The sequence below is a fragment of the Malus sylvestris genome, chromosome 10, assembly GCF_916048215.2.
Source record: "Malus sylvestris chromosome 10, drMalSylv7.2, whole genome shotgun sequence".
NCBI lineage: Eukaryota > Viridiplantae > Streptophyta > Magnoliopsida > Rosales > Rosaceae > Malus > Malus sylvestris.
Genome location: NC_062269.1, coordinates 9,309,728 through 9,332,270, shown reverse-complemented (window position 1 = coordinate 9,332,270; position 22,543 = coordinate 9,309,728). Strand labels below are relative to the sequence as shown.

At 35.9% G+C, this 22,543-nt stretch overlaps 3 long non-coding RNA genes across 24 annotated transcripts in view; all 3 read right to left on the bottom strand.

Annotated features, from left to right (window-relative positions):
- LOC126585295 (uncharacterized) overlaps positions 1 to 11,902 on the bottom strand; it is a 49,442-nt gene extending 37,540 nt beyond the window's left edge. Inside the window, exon 1 of the long non-coding RNA XR_007610424.1 lies at positions 11,805 to 11,902. This is a non-coding gene — a long non-coding RNA (uncharacterized LOC126585295). The remainder of the gene's footprint in view (positions 1 to 11,804) is intronic.
- On the bottom strand, positions 8 to 10,824 carry LOC126585291 (uncharacterized). Of its 22 annotated transcripts, none has more exons than XR_007610412.1 (15): positions 10,102 to 10,824; positions 8,321 to 8,456; positions 7,837 to 7,959; positions 7,498 to 7,577; positions 6,407 to 6,878; positions 6,053 to 6,133; positions 5,586 to 5,606; positions 4,613 to 5,459; positions 4,403 to 4,474; positions 3,729 to 3,777; positions 1,753 to 1,826; positions 1,494 to 1,575; positions 1,185 to 1,349; positions 987 to 1,116; positions 418 to 901 (listed from the first exon to the last, which is right to left on the bottom strand). It is a non-coding gene; the product is annotated as an uncharacterized LOC126585291 (long non-coding RNA). The 22 variants fall into 22 exon arrangements; XR_007610410.1 differs by having other exon boundaries at positions 987 to 1,056; positions 1,185 to 1,422; positions 10,102 to 10,822; XR_007610413.1 differs by having other exon boundaries at positions 987 to 1,056; positions 1,185 to 1,353; positions 10,102 to 10,820.
- On the bottom strand, positions 9,317 to 10,083 carry LOC126585297 (uncharacterized). The gene is made up of 2 exons (XR_007610426.1): positions 10,043 to 10,083; positions 9,317 to 9,992 (listed from the first exon to the last, which is right to left on the bottom strand). It is a non-coding gene; the product is annotated as an uncharacterized LOC126585297 (long non-coding RNA).
- Positions 11,903 to 22,543: the final 10,641 nt, after the last annotated feature.

Here is a 22,543-nt window from a genome sequence, read left to right as displayed (position 1 = left end):
AGGAAGATGAACCGAAGAGAAAGAGCGCTTCTGCCTTTGTATGTATCTTGGAAAACATAAATAATTATGAGGAGTGTTGAGTATATATATATCCCAATAACACTTAAACAATTCTCTAACAAACTGTTAACTGAAGCTGATTTAGGAAACCACTAGTAATAAGCCCGCGCGATGCCGCGGGACTTGAATTCACCAGCCTTAACTACATGAATAAGACACATTTAACCTGAAAAACATTCAACATAATCGTGAACGAACAAAAATGATAGATCTAGGAAATTATAAAAGCATTGTAACCGTAGAATCAAGAAATTATAAAAATTCATCCAATCAAGAGACTAATAGTTGTCGGAAGGTGGGTATGCAACCAAGAATCTTAAGATATACTTGACTTGCAATTCCATTATAATTTCACACAAAAAAAAAAGGATCAAATTTTGATTGAAACATTAAACAAAACAATCTCATCTGTTACAAATTGGACCAACTAAATAAAGAATATATCGATAAGATTTTCAACCTAACTATAAAAAAGAGCTTTATAACAATGCAATCAACATTATTTGAACTCAACTAAACAGAAACTAATTGCATGTTATAAATTCCATAGGTAATTGAATGGTAGTGCAGCCCCTACAGAATGTTTTTTAATCGATTTAGTAGTTAACACTGGACAATTGCACAATACAAATCTTAGAAACTATTCCAACTTAGAGCAAAAATTACCTCCCTAGTGCTGCGCAACTATAGAAAGAAAGATAGCACTCATAAAGAGAGAGAGAGAGAGAGAGAGAGAGAGAGAGAGAGAGAGAGAGAGAGAGAGAGAGAGAGAGAGAGAGAGAGAGAGAGAGAGAAGAGAAAGATGATATCTCCATATGGTATTCTGGAGCCAAAAGAAAAGCTGCAGACGGAAATAAGTTAGAAAGAATCAATTTAAGATAAACATTCAACAACAGAAATCAAGAAATCAATTTAAGATTACTGACCCAGGTAGGTAAGCTGCTGTGAAGGTAAAAGAGGCCCAAGAAGCTGATATGAATGAAAGGATTTTGCTTGCTGCACACCAATGTATTAAAAGCGTGAGGCGTGGGTGAGGCGTTCGAGGGATAGCCCAACCTAAGAGTGAGGCGTGAGGCGAAGCCTTACAGGACCTTAAATAAGAACCAAAGTGGAGTAACACTTACAGGTCGCGAAAGGAGATGAGGACGTTGTCGGATTTCAGGCGAACCAGATTATGGAAATTGCATCTCGGATCGGGCTTTCAAACTTCATGGTGGACCCAAGCAACTCTCCTTCTGTCCCCCTAATCGTGCATCTGCCCTCACCCTCTCTGCACCCAACCCCCTCCCCTATCTCCCCCAAATCACACCCTCACAACATCCCATCAGTGAAGAATCAAATCCAAAAGTAAATTGTAGTTACCTATTATGGTAGGATTTAAATAAGAGTTTCCAAATAGAAAGACAAAGGATATAATACAACAGATAGCTCACCAAAAAGCTGCAGTCCTTTCCCAGCAGTGATACATTTCCGCTTATTACGCATGGCCTTTTCAATTATAATTTCTTGCTTCTCCTGCAGAAAAAACACAACAGAACAGATTTCAATAACCACTCATACCTATTCCATCTCTAGAACTAAAACTTTTAGTTATTTATCTATATATAAATATTGATTATGATCACATTTTGATCATAGACATAAAATACAAATCATTATATATTTGCACAATCAAATATTTATGGAACTCACAACCGAGAGCCAGAGCTTCAATTCCGGTGAAACCACCCTTCTCTCAAACCCTTGGCGACCAATTCTTACATCATCTATACGGTAAAATTGATCAATCAATCAAAGATTTAAAAAGATATGTCGATGTAGTGGTTTGAGAACACAGCTTGGGAAACCTTGGGTAGGAAATATGCTCGCAAGGAAAACCAACAATGGGTGAGTATGACTCTCAAAGCTGGTTTATGTTTAAATTACCGAATCACCATAATCGTTGTTGGTCGGTTTTCACTCATGGTCTACTTTTTATTAAAGTTCTTGTAAAGAAAATTGGTCTTTTAACATTCTTTTCTAAATTTTAAAAAGGATCGTAATTTTGTAAATAAATTCAATTCCCAAATTGAAATTGCAGTGTAAGCAAGCCATAGTTGATCACACGGTTTTTTATTGTAGCCATAATTAGACTAATGTGATTTATACTTAGAGACTAATGTGTTTTTTCACATGGTTTTTTCTGTCAAAATTTATAGAAATATGAAAACGATCATCACAAATTTGAAAACCTGCTTTAACCAAAATTCAAAGGAAATGAACACCATGAGTGCTTGCAAGATGAGAGAAGGGAAACAAAAAGGAAATGGTGCATTTGAACAGAACGATGATAATTTAAAACTTTAGGTATGAAAATGCTTAATTTTTATGTGTTAAAGGAATGAGGATATCTTAAAACTTTAATTAAATGGAATGACCAGGATATTTTAAAACCTGTTTAAAAAACAGAATCACAAAGACATAATTGAAAGAAAAAAAAAAACCATCCAACATCTGGATAATCAGAGGATCACAGAGAGAAGAAAAAAAAAAGAAACAAAGCAGAAACCAAATGAATAATATAAGGCGATCAAACTGAGCAATAAATAAAAAACTCATAAAGTCGCATTGTTTGAAACGGAAAGCACCGGAAAAGAAAATTACATTTGTTAAAACAGTGGACTTATAAAGGTGGTTTATTTTTGCTTCAGGTTAATAGAGTGTTAACTGCAGAACTCGAGGTTAACATGCACTGTGAGGCTTGTGCAAAGCAACTCAAGAAAGAGATATTCAAACTAAACCCCATTACCAATGCAGAATGTGAGACACTTCTGCAGATTTGTTTTGGTTTCAGTGTAGTACAGCACTGCAGGTTCAAGTTTGTTTTAAAAAACTGCTAACAATTTTTCCTATGATATTTTATATTTCCCCTTAGATGTTTGTAGTAGTGCTTTATTTTGTCATAACTCCACCCTGAACCTAAAATGCATTGTGGTTCCATGAGACAAAGTATGTAATAGTATTAGAAACTTACCAGTTAACCATATAATAATCTAAGATGATCCTAAAATGATGTAGTCGTGGACAAAAGTAAAATTTCATCATAGAACACATAAACATAGGATGCGATCTTGTAAGTCCTACTATCTTAATATTATTTTAAAAAATGAAGAATTACTATCTGCCTTCTATAATTAGATAAAATAAAAACCAGTTGCTTCTAAGTTTTGGTCTCCCATTGTATATGGATATAAATTTGGCTCATTTCTTTCCTAAACATGGTCTTTTATAAGCATCATTTGATTGAGGGAGGTGCAAATGATTTTATTTCAATCTAGTCAATGGAGATGCTTCCTATAAATTTGCTTTCTACATGGATTTAATTACCTGAAACCGATAAAAATGTTTAACAGAGACAAAGGCATGTATTTATTGTGCTATAAATAGATTGTGGTTAGTCATTTGAGAGAGTTTTTTTGAAAGTTTTTTTTTTTCCACAACTCTAAGCTCATTTGCTACAGTATCTCTGCTCCCCCAGCCGTAAAAATAACCACACAAACAATATTAAGCAGCACTATTTAAGAATCTAAAAACCGTCCAAACTAACTACACAAATGTAATATATTTCAACTGAATGCTATATTTTACTGTAACTCACAGATGTAATATATTCACAACACATTCAATACCTTTTGTGCTTTTGCCTTAAGCAAGCCTTGTTTATCAAGCGCATGAAACCTGCAACAGTGTCAGTCCACATCTCAGATTACAGGAACCCGTTGCACTTAAGTCACACATAAATTTGCATTCAAATCATAGAAGTAAACAACATTGTAAAGCACTATCATTCATCACAAAAATCTTATCTTTGTTATCCTAATTAATCGAAATCCGAAACCCAATTTACAAATGTTGCTTCTTTTTCCTCCTCCTCCAAATTTTCTCAGCAAAATAGTAAATACAACAATTCCACATCCAAAACAAATTCAACTTTTTTCTCTTAATTCACAACTAAAATAACAATTCAACAAAAGTATAAAAATTTCCAAATGTAGAGAAATTTGTGGTGACTTGGAACAAATTAAGCAGTGGAATAACAATCATGTACATTATTTTTTTTCAATTCATGCTTCAGTGCAGTTGGCTATGTATGCATGGGTTTCTCTTAACATCAAGGAAAATCATGATGCTGAATGTAAATCAATCATTTTTCATGTAGACAACAAAAAGGAACCCCTAAAACCCGACCTAGCAGCACAACAAATTCTGGAAATAATTCACAGCAAAAGGGAAGAAATGATGACAATCTACGCTAACAGTAGAGAATTGAATTAAAAATTGAACTTAGCTAAAAAACACTTACCCTTCAAGGTTTGGAGCCTCAGAAAAATTTATGAAGTTCACGCACATATTTTTAGGTCTCAATGCACCTATCCTGCAAACCAACAAAAATGCAAATGCATTAATACAAATGCCAATACCGATTTCTAAGATTTTAGTATTCTCTTTACCCTTGCAACTGAAAACCAAAAATCCCAAAAAAAATGAGCAAGAAGCTTAAGTAGAAAAATACCCATTTAACCTGAGATTTCAGTGTTCTCTTTACCCTTACAACTGAAAACAAAAAATTCCAGGAAAATAAGCAATATTTTGAACCACCAATACCCATTTAATCATACACGAATGAAAAATCTAAATACAGAGTCATAGAGCAACGAACTGAAACCCCCCCCCCCCCCAAAAAAAAAAAAAAACTGACTTTGAAACAAAGAACAATACACAGAACAGAGAGATGCATCCCCAAAACCTGACCTAACAGTGCAACAAAATCCGAAAATAATTCACAGCAAAAAGGCTGAAATGATAACAATCTATGCTAATAGTAAAGAATGGAATAAAAAATGGAACTTAGCTTTCCAAATCCAGCCATTCATCCGACATGCATAAGGGAACGGACGATCCAGAGTGATTCATGCATAATAGCCACATGGACATCGCGCATATAAATTGTTGTAGAGATAATTTGCAATAGAAAACGTAGTTATAAATAAGATATATGAAATACCAACATTGCAATGGTTTTTTTTTTTCCATTTGATTGTACTGAAGCATGCATCTTAAATTAAGTACTACGTGAGGTCTCTATAATGAAATGGGAGATTGAATACACTCGAGGAAACTGAAAATTTAAATATGCACACACTTCATAGTGTATCTTCAGAACCCAAAAGAAACGTTTATATATAGGACATGTTTTGACATTCTTTTTCCCCACTCAAATCGTCTTGAAAAATTTGACTACATTGAGAATAAGCAAAAGAGTACTTAAAACCAAGGGTGAATTCAGCACTCTAAATAAGTGGAAGCATTTGTACCGCAAATGAATTTACAGCTTAATTTTCTTGCTGAAAAACCTTGACCTACAAAAGCAAATTACATTTATCAACAAAAAGGAATCCATTCAAGTCAGCTCTATTTAGATTATAATAACTCTCAGTTTAAGAAACCAAATACAATACAGAAAAAGCAAATATAATCCAAATTACCTTGATTTCCAGTCTGACAGGCTGTTAAAACATCACAAAAACGAAGAAAACCAATCAGTACAAAATTAGAACACCAAATCTCAAATAATATTACAAACTCCAATATCTACCGAACTATGGGACAGTTAAGAACAACGATAAAATGGAGATATTACAGATTTTGATAATATAATTTTCTATAAGAAATTGTGTTAACAAAGATATTAGATGCTAATCCCAAAAGGGTCTGTTCCACCACTTAAAATTTGCAATACTAATTTTGAGCACTCAAATCATATTACGGTATATCACAAACTATGCCATCTGATAATCGATAAATTTTAAGAAAATTTAAAATGAATACCATAATCTGAAATGTCCTAATTTTCTCAAACACTTTCTCAAAAGCCAAAAAAAACAAAAAAACAAAAAAAACAAAACAAAAGGAGATAAAGGAGAAATGAGAAATCGAGTAATCGAGTAATTACCATGTCTGGATTTGGATGAGGCAGGAAGAGAAGCGCATGATTGGCGCTCAGTCTTCCTGTTCTTCTTGTAATTTATTTCCCCTTTCAAATTTCAAAAACACAAAAACCACCCATACTTAATTCCCATAAAATAAAACTGGTATAAAAATTTCATTAACACCTATGAAAATCGACCGTGCATAGCTCTTTTAATTCTAACACAGAACCTTCATTTTAAATTAACATTCACACAATCCTAATCATTTGTGAATAACCATATTCTTATCATTATTTGAATATGTTTTCTTATATATAGGGTGAGCTCAGACCAGGCACTAAACTCGCTAATGTATTTAGTGATTAGGCTTGATTTACAATCTTCTTCAGTATCATCTCCATTCGGAATTGTTGGCGCAGATCATAGCCACACCTCAGAAGCTATCCAATCTCTTCCCTGGATTGGATTTGATTGCCTCAGATTCTAACTTTTCAGCCGCACCCTTCGAAGTTTGGAGTTTATTTGGAAAACATTGTGGAGTCCAGTTTTTCGGGGAGATTCACGCAGATGCTACAGCGCGAGCCGTCAGATTTGGACAAAGTGGTGGTGGTGGCGGCTGTCTAGAGGCAGAACAAAGCAAAAATTTAAACCACAATCCATCCGAAACATGCTCTCAGAATCAGAACAAAAAAAGACATGAGGCAGGGATGAAACTCATCTTACAGACGAAGAGCTGAGCAGCTCTGCAATTCATGGGCGCACCCCACCCCCTACCGCCCCTGAAACCCCTACACCCTACGCACACGTCCTGCACCCTCACTTTAGAATTCAACCCCAATATAATCAAACCTAAACAAAACCAAATTAGCCAAATTGGAATAGTTAGATCAAACAAAGATTTGAGCCAACCAATTACAAATTAATCCATACAAAGGAATATGAAAATTTTGAGCCAACCAATTACACATAGCAATCCATATAAAGATTTGAACCAAACAATTACACAAATTTCAGAATGAAGATTAAAATTTACAAAAAATCTATACAATTGACACCTAAAAAACTTGCAATTTTCTCCTCAACCTAACAGTGAAGATTTAGGAAATACCAAATTAACAAACCAGAAAACCCTAACAATCAGTGTTGTTAAAAGCAGGTATATACATGGTCCAGCTCTTCATCAACACATTTGCAGTTGGACTACAGAATAATCTAGCAGAACTTAATTCTTGCAACATGAATGTCAATCTTCAAACGCAAAAGCATATTTAACTAATGATTATTCACAGAAAAGCACTTTTACCAAATAATCAGGCAAGCAATTGAGTTGTACTCATTCTAAAAACAACTAAAACAAAAGTTAAAATAAATAAACAGATAGATAAGCTTAAGCACTTCTAGCATCATTTCGCTGAAGCTTATAAAATTATGTGGCCAAGAATTTGGGGAGAGAAAGAGATGCAGGAACCTTTAGGTGGAGTTGATGACGCGTTAAATTGGATTTGGAACTTCGAAACCCAGGCATGGTAGAACAACATTGTGTAGATGCTGAGAGAAAAATGTACAACAACCAAACCCAATTCACCAAATGAAAAAATAAATTCTGGGTTATGTCTACAGCAATTAAAAGAAAGTTTTAAATCCCTTTTTTAGATTCAGAAGCAAAAAAAATGGAGAACTACATAGCTAGGAAAATTTGAAAACAAAACTATTGGATCTGAAACTATTGCTCATAGATCCGTGAATGTTCGAACTCAAACAATAAAACCCAAATTAAATATTCAAAAATTGATTGAAAAGTCCTTACCTTGAGGAGGAAGATGAATGCCAACAACCAGAGACGCAAATTGGGAAATGAAGGATATAGAAAGAGAAAATGACTGCACCCACCCTCTCTCTCTCTCTCCCCCTGTAATTGCACACCCAAACTCTATGGAAAATACAACGGTCAAATAAGGAATTGAATGGCAAATCCAACAGTGAGATAAGGAATTGTAACCTATATTTATATTAGATATAAGCATAAATATAGGAAAAGATATATAAGATCTTCGAAAAGTGTAGAGAAATGAGTACCTATGCATGTATAGCACAATTTCTTGAAATGGTTGAAGAACCATTTCAATCAAAACAGAAAGGTATATGCAATTTTTAACACCCCAACCACCATTATCACTTTTATACCCTGTTGTGATTTCATAAACTTCTCATTTTCTTAGTAGCAAGCTCTCTTTGTGGGCAAAAATTATAATAATAATAACAATACTAATTTAAAAAGTAATGGAGATTACCAAGGAAATAAGTTTTAGGTTCTGAATGGTTTACTGATCCTCATCCATTTGGTGTGAAGACTTTCTTTGTTTCATGTTAGGTGACGCACAAACTCTCACAAATGATGTTTCGACGACCGACCTTGCTCCTAACAAACTAAAAGAACAGAAATTACATCATATGAAAATAGTTAAAATTATTCTTTAATCGTAAGTCATAAAGCAATGCAGGCTCAAGCTAAGGATGTCTGCATCTGCTAGACAAAAAAGTCAATGCCTACAAACAGTTAGTAGGCAAACTCAGACTGTCAAACAGAACCATTAAAGATGCTTACTTCGAACTTAAGCTGATTCTTCACATATAAGATGGAAAAATACCTTTTCCTAGAACACAGACACATTGAAAAAAAAATCTCTCCAAAATTAGAGTTCGTTGTTTTTAGCATGTAAAATACAAAAAAATTTCAGTATGATTGTCGCACCACCATGTGATATTATGTTTATATTTCATATAAATAATACATATCTAATTAATGTATATCAACTGTCATTCACTCATAATTTAGCTAATGAATATGCGTACCCATTTGACTGTGACATTCTACCACTAATTAAAATGGTAAAAGTGGGAGATAATATAAACCCAGCAAAGCTGACAGAAGAACATCTAGGGAAGGGAGAATGGGACCAGCCAAAGCAGACAACTTTGAAAACCCAGCCTCATGTAAATCCCATTTCTCCCTTGCGGCAAGAAGTAAAGAAAAACAGAAATCAGTCCCATTTCCCCTATGTTAGAATTACTGTTACAGTGAATGCAGCACCTCGGCCTTCCAGTGTTAGAATTAAAATCATGTGCAATCGAATCAAGCGTTGAAAAAGCAAAGAAGGAGATATGGGATAAAGAAGCCAAATTTACTTCAAGATACAGGTCTAGTTGAGAAACTGCCTCACGAATATGGTCAAAGTGACGCTAATCATATGCATAGGTTGTCAACACTACAAATGTTTAAAACAACCTTTACATAGAATATTTTCCATTTTAAAATAGCATATATTGGTACAATTAAGACAATTTTTACATATAATTCATCATAGTATTTGGTAGAGGAAAATAAAATAATTTTTCTGTTTACACCACAACATTGAAACCATAAATATTAGCAATATTCAAAGGCAGTCAGTCCCTTTCATTATGCAACCTATGGTAGGAAAAAACAGAAAGCTCAAATATGTCAGCTTGCTTTGCAATAGTAGATATTGTACTAATAATTTAGGAGGCTCTTGTCTCCAAATTTTCTCAATAACTTTCGTTTTTGTATAGCTGGTAAGAATGCAACTCTAATCCAAATTTTCTCAATAACTTCCCTTTTGTATAGCCGGTAAGAATGCAACTCGAAGAATTGTTCTGAAGAGAAATATACAATCAAAACCAACTAAAAGTAAGCTATTGGAAGAAATTTAGAAACACATAAACACCACCACAACTCAGACGTAAACTCAACATAAACCAAATAGTAGAAATTGAAAAAAAAATATATATGCTCTTGAATCGAGAACTCCATCAAAGAAGACTGAAATATCGTTCAACATTGTTTTGGCCAATCAAAGTTAAAACATAACAAACCAATAAAAAAAAACATAGACTGAAATGGAATCCCATGGTCAATGAGGTATCTGATTCTAAAAAAAAACCCTAAATCCCTAAACCAGAAATTCACATAAAAATAATAATAAAAAAAAAACCCTAAATCCCTAAACCAGAAATTCACATAAAAAAAAAAAAACCCTAATTCAGAAATTACCAAATCTTTTGCAGAATGATGGTATGGTAGTGTTTTCGACGGCGGTGATGGGGTGACAATGGTGAATCGTGATGGTCTGAGCTGCACAACGGCGATCGCATCCGCCTCATCTTCCGAATGCTTCGATTTCTGAGCTTCTTCTTCTTCTCTGGCTTTTAGGGTTCCTCCGACTTGGCGTATCAGACTTCTGAGCTTCTTCTTCTTCCATCATCGAGATTCTGCAAGCCGCAGGCTCTCTCTCCCTCTCTGCAAGTCGAAGCTCTCTGTCGTAAAACCAAAATTACAATCTGAACGGAAATGAATTTTGTGAATAACGTGAAACCCACTCTCTCCCATACCTCCCTCAGCCATTCTCTCCTTACCAATCCCGTTTTCTCAAAAAGTGGACAAAATCCCTAAATCTCTCTCCCACTCAGTCGAAACCATGCTTTCTGCCCTCTCTCTCTCTATCGAAGGCATGGCTCCCATCCCTGAAACCCTCACTGAATGACAGCAAACCTAAACCCACCCCAATCCGTCTCAAACGCAAAGGACAAAATTGCCCTTCCAACCCAGCCCCAATATCATCACAAACCTGACGGCTTTGTTGTAAATAGCATGAAATCGAGTGGCTTCCTGATAAGCCATATGGACAAAATTACCCTCTGAAATTTTGAGAATTACCCTCCCATTCGGCTGGTATTGTTGCATGGCTTTGTTGTAAATAAAGCAAAATCAAAAGAAACATGAACAGCGCCTGCCCTCCCCCCTACTTTAGAATAAGTAATGTGTCTCTATACTGTTAACACCCCATGACAAATTTTTATATGTAACCAGAATACTTGTCACTTGATATATCATGTGTTATAATACAGGTGAGCGACATGATTGAGAGTATGTATACAAATACCATTTCCAAGCCTTGTCCAGCTATGTTCTAATAGTAGTCCAAGTTTTGAGGAGTACTAGTTCTAATAGCAGTCCAAGTTTTGAGGACTTAAGAATGTATTAGTACTATATTTATTCACGTGTTTAATAAGATTGAATTGTTTGTCCTAAGCTGATTCTAATAGGAGACCAGTTAGGAGAACATTTAGTATATAAACGTTGATCACTGCTCTTGCAATTCCCCTGCTCATTCTGTTTCAAAGACCTATTGTTTGTGAGTGCTTGTTTTATTGCAAAGAGGAGAAGGTTAACGTGTTACAAAATAAATAAATGAAAAAAGAGGAGAAGGTTAACTGTTTGATAGTCTGTCATGGCTTGATCATCTTCATTAGGTGCTGCAGGTAAGACTCTTGTCCTTATCTTAGTACATCAGATTTTGTTCATGAGTTTCGTGGCTTAGTAGCATGACTGTGATCCTTGGATTATGGTGTATGCATCTTCCTTACATTCATGTCTCAACCCAAACTAAATCATCTCACCATATCCATATCAGTACTAGAAATAATGGTGGAAAAAGTCTGCATACAGAAATATGAGTGATCAATGATCCAATTTTATTAGATAAAAAATAGTCTCCTTTGTTTTTTTTCTCCTATTTCATGACTGCGCACCAGCCTACTGGTCGGAAAGTAATTATCTTGGGGTGTGGATGTAAGGGAGGAAGTATGGTCCTCACCACAATGGGCAGCATAAAGAGCCATGACCCACTTTGCATTTGGGAAGTTGTCGGACTCAAACTCAATGATAGAGGTAATGTGTGGCCTAGATAATTAAACCTAAATGTCTATGTACCAAATAGGAACAAAATAAAAGCAACTAAATATGAACCACATTAGTTTATGACCACTATCACAAGTTTATGGCCACTTTTTAAGTACATCTCTATCGAGATGGAACCAATGAAAATACTATAGGTCCCTTTAGAGATCGAAACCATCAAACCTTACTAACAAATTTATGCTATGCATGGGCATTAAATGAACGTACACAAACCCTAATAATTTACTGAAAAGGTTTGCATTCCGCTGGAGCGGCAGAACACAGTTATATTACCGCTTGAGCGGCATAGCACAATTATAGAATCCTCCGCTTGAGCGGCAGAAGCACTAACCTGAATTTGCAGCCATGTTCTGCAGTGGATGAATCAGTTCTTAGGGCAATGGTTAGTCTTCTCTTCTCTTATAATCAAGTTAGAGTTCTTTGGTTTTCAATGGGACAAACCAAACTATATGGAACAAGGACAGACCACCAAGAAGAGGGACCAAGCATTTCTATATATGCCTTGCAACTGCTTCATCCCATTAAGTGAGCAGTTGCAATCAGTTATCAAAGGAACTCTAACTGCAACATTTAAATTCAAATTTGTTCCTTATATTTCCCTCCAAATGGTTGTTATCCGGTTACAACCCTAATTAAGTCTTACTTTATATATAGCTCATATTACTTGTGTTATTGCATGACCTTGTGTTTGATCTTACTCACAAATTAAACCTTACATTCTTCCACATGAGCAAGATTAAACACTCTAACATTACTGTAAACAAGCAATATGTGATGACTGAGCTATTAAACAAAATGACTTACCACTACTTCTCATTCAATACATCAGTCGAACTTTAGAGAAGCTGATATCAAAGTTTGCATAAGTTCTTCTGAAATCACAACTGATCATATCAAATATAAGCATTGTGAATGAGGAAACTTTAGTTGGGATCATTATAGTATACTAATCGTGCTCCCACATTTCTTTGGTCCTGAGATATTAAATGAATATCTCATACATGTGAAACTTGCAAGAATTAACACATGCACTTAACACAGTTTGATGTTGTACCAATTCATTAAATCATTAAGTTAATCGAGTACATTCATAATACATCACAAATAGTAAGACATCAATCACAATTGTCTCACTCCCACATTCAAACTCAATCAAATGAGTTTTGTAAACCCATACTTGTAACATGCTTATTGAAACTTGTAACATGTATGGCTTTTGTTAGAGGATCAGCTATCATATCATGAGTGCTGATATGCTGGATGTCTATAATACCTTCCTTCACTTTATCCTACACCTTTAGATACTTAATATCCATCAACCTCGATGCTTCAGACGTCTTATTGTTCTTGGCAAAGAACACTGCAGATGTATTATCACAGAAAATCTTCACTGGCCTTTCAATACTTCTAACCACTTTCAAATGATAAATCAAATTCTTCAACCAGTTTGCTTGTCTCATTGTCTCAAAGCACCCAATGTACTCAGACTCCATTGTTAAAACAGCCCTCGTTTGTTGTTTCTTACTTCTCCATGAAACTGCACCTCCAGCTAACATAAAAACATAACCACTAGTTGACATTCTACATCAACACATCCTCCAAGATCAGCATCAGTGTAATATGTTAATTCTAGATCTTCAACATAGTGGTAACACAGTACATAAGATTGTGTCTTCTTTAAGTACTTGAGTACTTTCTTTCCAGCATTCCAATGAGAAAGCCCTGGATTTGATTGAAACCTTCCCAAAACACTTAATGCAAATGCAAGATCTGGTCCGGTACAAACTTGAGCATACATCACACTGCCAACCAAGGAAGCATAAGGTTTGTCCTTCATCTGTTGAATCTCAAATTCAGTTATGGGAGATTGCTTGGTAGAGAGTTTGTCTCCCTTACCAATTGGTACATCTCCATTACTACAATTCTCCATATTAAATCTCTTCAATACTTTACTGATATAATTCTTTTATGCCAGCCCCAAAATCCTTTGCTGCCTATTTCGACAGATTTCAAACCCTAAGACATAATGAGCCTCTCCCAAATCCTTCATATCAAAATGAATTGACAACATGTTCTTGGTTTCAGTAAGCAATTTAGTGTTTGAATTAGCAAGCAAGATGTCATCCACATAAAGAACCATGAAAATGAATTGAGACTTTACCATTTTCAAATAAATGCAATTATCTATCTTGTTCTTAGTGAAACCAAAACCTGTCACAACTTGGTCAAATTTCTCATACCATTGTCTTGAAGCCTGTTTAAGTCCATAAATAGACTTGTTGAGCTTGCAGACCCAATTCTCTTTCCCCCTTTCAACGAATCCAAGTGGCAGTTTCATGTAAATGTTCTCATCCAATCCACCATTTAAAAAAACTGTTTTAACATCCATTTGATGAAGTTCTAAGTTAAATTGTGCAGTCAATGCCATAATCACACGAAATCAATCTTTGGTAGAAACTGGGGAAAATGTTTCAGTTAAATCCACACCTTCCTTTTGAGTAAAACCTTTAGCCACAAGCCTTGCCTTATGTCTCTCTACATTGCCTTGTGAATTCCTTTTGGTTTTAAACACCCATTTGCAGCCTATAGCCTTAATCTCTAGTGTTGATTCCACTAAATTCCATGCATTATTACTAGACAAACAATTCAATTCATCAACCATTGCTGGATGCCAAAGTGAAGCATGAGGACTTGCCATTGCCTCCTTAGAAGTGAGAGGATCATCTGATTCACCAATATCATATTCAATTTCCTGCAAATACACCATGTAATCATCTGATATTGCTGACTTTCTTTGTCGAGAAGACTTTCTTGTGGGTTGCAAGATCTGAGCACTAGTTGCCGATTGAGAAGGCTGCAATGAAACCAATGTAGTACTAGTACTAGGTCCTGCATTATTAATATCATGAGTATCAAGAGATGCTTGTAACAAGGGTGCAAAGGGCTGAATAGTACTCACTGATATGACAGGTGAAGGAGAAGGATTGTGAGTAGTCAAAGTGTCAACAGATGGGGTTAACATAGGAACTGGCAATGTCAAAGTTGAATTACGATTATCTGAAGGTTGATTAATACATGCAGATTCATTTCTTTCTTCAAAGTCAATCGAATAATTGGAGCTAACCTTATCACAATTGTCATCTTCAATGAACTTTGCATTGTGAGTCTCTGCAAGTCTAGTGTGAGACTATGGGCAATAAAATCGATATCCCTTAGATTTTTCTGCATAACCAACAAAATAACAAGTTGTTGTTTTCATATCCAATTTTCTTTCATTTGGATTGTAAAGCCTAGCTTCACACTTGCATCCCCATGTATGGAAATGTGAAAAACTAGGTTTCATCCCTGTCCAAGCTTCAAAAGGTGTAATATTGACAGCTTTGGTTGGCACTCTATTGAGTATATAATTGGCTATCTTAATGGCTTCACCCCATAGAAATTCTGGAAGATGTGCATATGAAAACATGCTCCTCACCATGTATTTAAGAGTTCTATTTCTTCTCTCAGCTACTCCATTCTGTGATGGTGTATCTGGTGTAGTATATTGAGCCACTATCCCCTATTGCTGCAGATACAAAGCAAATGGTCCCTTGAGTTGCCCTTGTTTTGTGTACCTTCCAAAGAATTCACCTCCACGATCAGATCTCACTATTTTGATTTGCTTATTCAATTGTTTTTCAACCTCAACTTTGAAGATTTTAAAACAATTTAAAGTTTGAGATTTTTCAGAAATCAAATACAAGTAAGTATATCTTGAAAAATCTTCTATAAAGAGAAGGAAGTAAGAGTGTCCACATATTGTTTTTGTTGGAAATGGACCACACACATCTGTGTGAATGATCTCTAAGAGATCATTGCTTCTTTTAGCTTTATTCTTGTTGGTTAAATTAGTGGTCTTGCCCTTAAAGCAATCTATGCAATCCCATAAGTCATCAAGGTTGACATTTGACAACATACCATCCTTTTTAAGTCTCAACATTCTATCCTTGGAGATATGCCCCAATCTTCGATGCCAAAGCATGGAAGATGTATCATTAGTGAGCATTCTCTTTGGTACAGAATGCACTATATTGAAACAATCATGATAATATGAACATTCAATTTGCCAAAGGTCACCATTTGGAAAAGCATAGCCAATAACACTGTCAAATTGGTTCTTAAGATAAAACTTTATTTGATTGGCATCTCCAATATAAGAGAAACCATTTTTAACAAACTGAGTTACAGAAAATAAATTCCTTCTAAGTGAAGGTACATAAAGTACATTGTTCAAAGTTAAAACATAACTAGATGACAGTTTCAACATGACAGTACCAACTACTTCAACCAACACTTTATTTCCATTCCCAACATAAACATTATAGGACTCTCTACTTGTCTCATTCCAGCTTTGAAATCCCTGCAAAGAATTTGTTATATGGATGGAACATCCAGTGTCAAACCACTAAGAGTTTTGAGGTACAAAAACCATATTTGATTCCACAGTTACAAAAACATCAAAGACAGTCATACATTTCCTGATTAGCCATGCCTTAAAGGCTAGATAGTTCTTCCTTAAATGTTCAGTGGATTGACAGTGATAACACTTTTTAAAATGAGGTTTTTGAACTTGTAAACCAAGTGAGGTAGAGGCTCCACGAGTTTTGAGAGACACACCAGAACCTTTGACTTGTTTCTTAGGACCTATTGCAGCATTTGGAGTGGTTCGAGATCCAGAGGGTTTGTTGCCTTTATAATTATCATTTTTGTTCCCCACAATTATTTTCCCTTTGCCTTTGCTAGTGTTGACAAGATTAGCCAGTTCCAAACTATCTGCTTTTGACTTCTTTAACATCTCTTCCTCTTGACAACAGATGGCAATGAGTTCGTTGATGCTCCATGTCTCCTTCCGAGTGTTATAGTTGACCTTGATCTGGTCATACTCTCCAGACAAAGAATACAAGGCCATATGCACCAGAAATTGATTAGTGATACCAATCTCCATTGCATTCAGTTTGTTAGAAATATTCACCATCTTCAATAATGCTCACGTACACTACTTAACCCATAATGCTTGCTGTTGATGAACGCAGAAAGTGATGCACCCACTTCAGCCTTGTCAGACCTTTTAAACTTCTCCTCAATCCTAGCCACATAATCCTTGGCTAAGTCACAACTGGATATGCCACCTTTGATGTGTGCTTCCATTGCATTCTGCATAATGAGAAGAGACATCTGATTGGCTTTTTCCCATTTGGCAAAGTGTTCCCTTTCTTGAGCAGTGCTTCCAGCAACTAATGCTGTTGGTTGAGGAGTCTTGAAAGCAATGTTGAACTCGAGCATTCCCAAATTCATTTCAATCTGTTGCTTCCAAGTGTTGAAGTTGTTACCGTTCAACTTTTCAATGTTAACAAGGTTAAGCATATTAAACCCTGAATCATGAGACAATTGGTTTGAAAATTCATAAGTGTTGTAAAGAAGAACTAGTCTTAATCGTCTTGTCACACTTAAACTATGAAACCAGTTACACCTTTGGGCAAGAAACTATCCATAAAATATATGAATTTCAACTTCATTGCATAGCCAAGTATAAAGGACATAATCTTATGTAACACTACACCTTTGGGCAAGAAGGATCACATAAGTACTTGAATTCATCACTCACTATACATCAATTCATAACAATCCCAGTAAACAAATTTCTTTGGAAATTTCTTAACTTGTTAATATTATGAATTGCTATTTGAAGTATCCTTTATGAATGCATGTAACCTTTATACTTGTTCGAACACTTTGGTGTAAGAATTAAGTGTATTACATGATATCAGTACTCAAAATTCAACACATACATTTTGTAATACTGGTGTATCAATCTCTGCAATGCACATTAGTGCAGACTTGAATAGCAGCGGAAAATTCATCATCATCATATATTTAAAGAAACATACATACATACATACATATATATATATATATAACAAATTTAGGTTTGAATGGATCGGCTCTGATACCACATGTAGGTCCTTTTAGAGATCGAAACCATCAAACCTTACCAACAAATTTAGGCTATGCATGGGCATTAAATGAACATGCACAAACCCTAATAATTTACTAAAAAGGTTCGCATTCCGCTTGAGCGGCAGAACACAGTTATATTACCGCTTGAGCGGCATAGCACAGTTATAGAATCCTCCGCTTGCGCAGCAGAACTCAGTTATATCATTGCTTGAGTGGCAGAAGCACTAACCTGAATTTGCAGCCATGTTCTGCAGTGGATGAATCAGTTCTTAGGGCAATGGTTAGTCTTCTCTTCTCTTGTAATCACGTTAGAGTTATCTGGTTTTCAATGGGACAAATCAAACTATATGGAACAAGGACAGACCACCGAGAAAAGGGACCAAGCATTTCTATATATACCTTGCAACTGCTTCCTCCCATTAAGTGAGCAGTCGCAATCAGTTATCAAAGGAACTCTAACTGCAACATTTAAATTCAAATTTGTTCCTTATATTTCCCTCCAAATGGTTGTTATCCAGTTACAACCCTAATTAAGTCTTACTTTATATATAGCTCATATTACTTTTGTTATTGTATGACTTGGTGTTTGATCACTCACAAATTAAACCTTACAAATACAAATAAACAAAATTGCCGATAGAGTTACAAACTAAGGGAGACATTTTAACTGACTTGTTATTCTAAAAAATTACAAAACACATTCTATATATAACGAAAACTAAAAAGCAGCCCAAAGCATACCCTAATCTTAACGACAAGGAACCCTAATTTCCCAACAAAGTCTTAAAATGTACTTGTTTCCTTCAATAACTACTTTACTAATTACTAACATTATTTAGTTACATTAATTTCAGGGTTTGATTGAGAAAGAAAAACTGGAGATCTTCAATCTGCCATATTGCACCAACAACAAAGGAGGTTGAAGATGTAATCGAGGCTGAAGGATCTTTTACTTTGCAAAGCCTTGAAGTTTTCAAAAATGATTGGGACTCTTATATAAAGCATGCTGACAGTGGCCTTGATAAAAAGGCAAGGGCTGCCGTACTTGCCACTGATATAAGGGCTGTGGGAGAGCCTATTCTGGCAACCCAATTCGGAGAAGCAGCTATGGACGATTTGTTTCACCGGTTCAAAGAAGATGTCCTTGATCACATGGAAATGGAGAATTGCCAGTACATTAACCTGGTTATCTCGTTGACAAAGAAGCGTTGAACAAGGTGAATATGCAAGAAATGACAACGTGGTTTAGGCTATATTGTTCTTTTTATCATTCTGCATTTCATGTTTTGTACTGCATTATAAGAAATAAATGTGCTTATTACGCTTTAAGTATTGCAGAAGATCAACAATCTTTCAGTAAAATGAGGAAGATGAACTGAACAGAAAGAGCGCTTCTGTCTTTGTATGTATCTTGGAAAACATAAATAATTATGAGGAGTGTTGAGTATATATCCCAATAACACTTAACAAACTCTTAACTGAAGCTGATTTAGGAAACCATGTGTCTCTATACTGTTAACACACCTTGAGAAATTTTTAATGTAACCAGAATACTTGTCACTTGATATATCATGTGTTATAATATGGGTGAGCAACATGATTGAGAGTATGTATACAGATGCCATTTCGAAGCCTTGTCCAGCTCTGTTCTAATAGCAGTCCAAGTTTTGAGGATTACTAGTTCTAATAACAGTCCAAGTTTTGAGGACTTAAGAAAGTATTAGGACTATATTTATTCACGTGTTTAATAAGATTGAATTGTTTGTCCTAAGCTAATTCTAATAGGAGATCAGTTAGGAAAGCATTCAGTATATAAACGTTGATCACTGCTCTTGCAATTCCCCTGCTTATTCTGTATCAAAGACCTATTGTTTGAGAGCGCTTGTTTTATTGCGAAGAGGAGAAGGTTAACTGTTTGATAGTCTGTCATGGCTTGATCATCTTCATTAGGTGCTGCAGGTATGACTCTTGTCTTTATCTTTGTACTTCGGATTTTGTTCATGAGCTTCGTGGCTTAGTAGCATGACTGTGATCCTTGGAATATGCTGTATACATCTTCCTTACATTCATGTCTCAACCCAAACTAAATAATCTCACCATATCCATATCAGTACTAGAAATAATGGGGGAAAAGTGTGCATACAGAAATATGAGTGATCAATGATCCAATTTTATTAGATAAAAAATAGTCTCCTTTGTTTTTTTCTCCTATTTCATGACTGCGCACCAGCCTAGTGGTCGGAAAGTAATTATCTTCGGGTGTGGATGTGAGGGAAAATACAACAAGAAAAGACAAATGAAAAATGGTAACCGCTACATTAACGACACACTCCTGCTACTGTTTACTTTTAACGAAAAACCACATTTTTACCTTTCTTGGTGCTATTCACTTACACCTTTATTTGTCATTTTTCATTAAAACTAAAGGTTTTGAGGATTTTTCGTTAGTTTTCCTAAGATTTTATATTGACAAGGGCCAAAGTTTTTGCCTAGGGCTCCTAATTAGCCGGAGCCTGTCCTGCAATAGTAACATCATACTATCATATGTTCCACAAGTTTCACAGATGCTGAACCAAATTGGGAAAGGTACAACAGCCCCTATTTAATCATGCCCTAAAAATGTCTAATAATTCTTTTAACCAGAACAAATGTGTAAGGCCCTCTGCGTGCGATAAAAGGAGCAACTAAATTATTTTTTTTATAACAAACGATAAGATAATCTACATTTAATTACAAGGAAAATAATTCAAGCACGGAACTTTAAATACAAAAACAAATACTTTTAACCAGACGAGCTACATGCAATCTGCGAGCAACTACATTAATTAGCTAATCGAAAGTGTGAACATACTTTTGGATAATAAAATTGTGAACACGAAAAATTCCTGAAACGAAAGAGACAAGAACAACGTGCACAAAATAATATTTGTGTTTGATGATTTTGGGTTACAATCTCTCTCAAATTTGATCATCTGATTCGATCTCCGTAAGGTGTTGATTTGTGGATGTTTCGTTGATCCAAGGGCCGTCGAGGCTTGATCTTGGATGAACTGTTGGAAGTTTCTTCAAGGGGCCGTGGGCTTGATCTTTGAAGGTGGATTTGAGCGGATCTTCAAGGGCCGTTAAGGTTTGATCTTGAATAACGTTCTTCAAGGGTCGTGGGCTTGATCTTGAAGGTGGATTTGAGCGGATCTTCAAGGAGCTGTTGGGGCTTGATCTTGAGGATGAGCGTTTCTTCAAGGGCCGTTAAGGTTTGATCTTGAATAACGGTGATGAACGGATCTTCAAGGGCTTTTGGGCTTGATCTTGAAGAACGGTTGGATGTGTGGATTTGTTGATGTTTGTTGATCCAAGGGCCGTAGGGGCTTGATCTTGGATGAATGGATGATGAACGATGGTGCTTTCTTCAAGGGCCGTCGGGGCTTGATCTTGAATTGGTGGATGGTTGATCCAAGGGCCGTCGGGACTTGATCTTGGAAGAACGATGAACGAAGAACGAAGAACGAAGAGAGCTTTCTTGATTCTTCGGGAACCTTGAGAGCTTTAGAGTTTCAAAGCTTCAAAGATTTGGAGAATTCTCTTCCAATTTGGGAGTAGAAAAATGTATTTGTGAATTGGTTTCTTGATTCTTTGATGGAGGAGCCTATTTATAGGCTTTGGGAACGAATCACCACCATCCATTTGTTTTGGTGGATGTTGTAGGTGAAACTTGGTGGATGTTTGTAGGTGAAACTTGGTGGATGTTGTAGGTGAACTTGGTGGATGTTGTAGGTGAACTTAGTGTATGATGTAGGTGAAGTGAATGAAGGTTGTAATTTTAATACAATGGTCAACATTTATTTCACCAAAATTTCAATGTTTACAAATGTAATCTTAATGCAATGGCTAACATTTATGCCACCGAAATTTCAATGTCTACAAATGCCCCCACTTCAAGGCGCGTTGTATACATGTGCTTGTTACATGTAGGAGATGCGTTTTAAAGTCCCTTAATGTAGTTGTCAATCCAAGGGCCATCGAGGCTTGATCTTGAATTGGGTTGGAGATTTCTTCAAGGGCCGTTGAGGCTTGTTCTTGGACTTTGTTTGAAATTTCTTCAAGGGCCGTCGAGGCTTGATCTTGAAGGTTGAAATTGGACCACAAGGAGCTTTATGTGGTAGATGATCTTTGGCTTTGGTAGTGGATGAATCGGCACGTATTTGTTTTTGCGCTTTGTTGACTTTCCACAGCTTTGATCTTGAACTGGGTTGGAGGATTTTTTTGGATTCCTCCAATTGTTGATTTTCCACAGCTTATTCTTGAACTGGATTTGATTCAAATATGGTGGACGCTTGATCTTGAATCGGACTTGTGATTTCCTCAAGGGCCGTCGAGGCTTGATCTTGAATTTGGCCGGAAACTTCTTCAAGGGCCGTTGATGCTTGATTCTTGAAGGTTGACTCGAACACATGGCAAGCAGGCATGAGGTGAAGGTGACGACTTGTTGCTTTGTTCAATCTTTCTAATTCACACCTGAGCAGTTTGGTCAACGGTATGATCTTCAAGATTGATGGGCTCTTCTTCCAGTTGGTGACTTGATCTTTAAGGACTTGATTCAAGGGTGGTGAAACGGCACATGCAGCCTACAACGCCTAGCAAGTCGACCCAAGAATTTGAAGGTCAAAATGAGTCCTCCACCCAGAGTGATTGCAAACCTGATGATATGAGATACTTTTGATTTTAAAGAAGTAGCGGATGA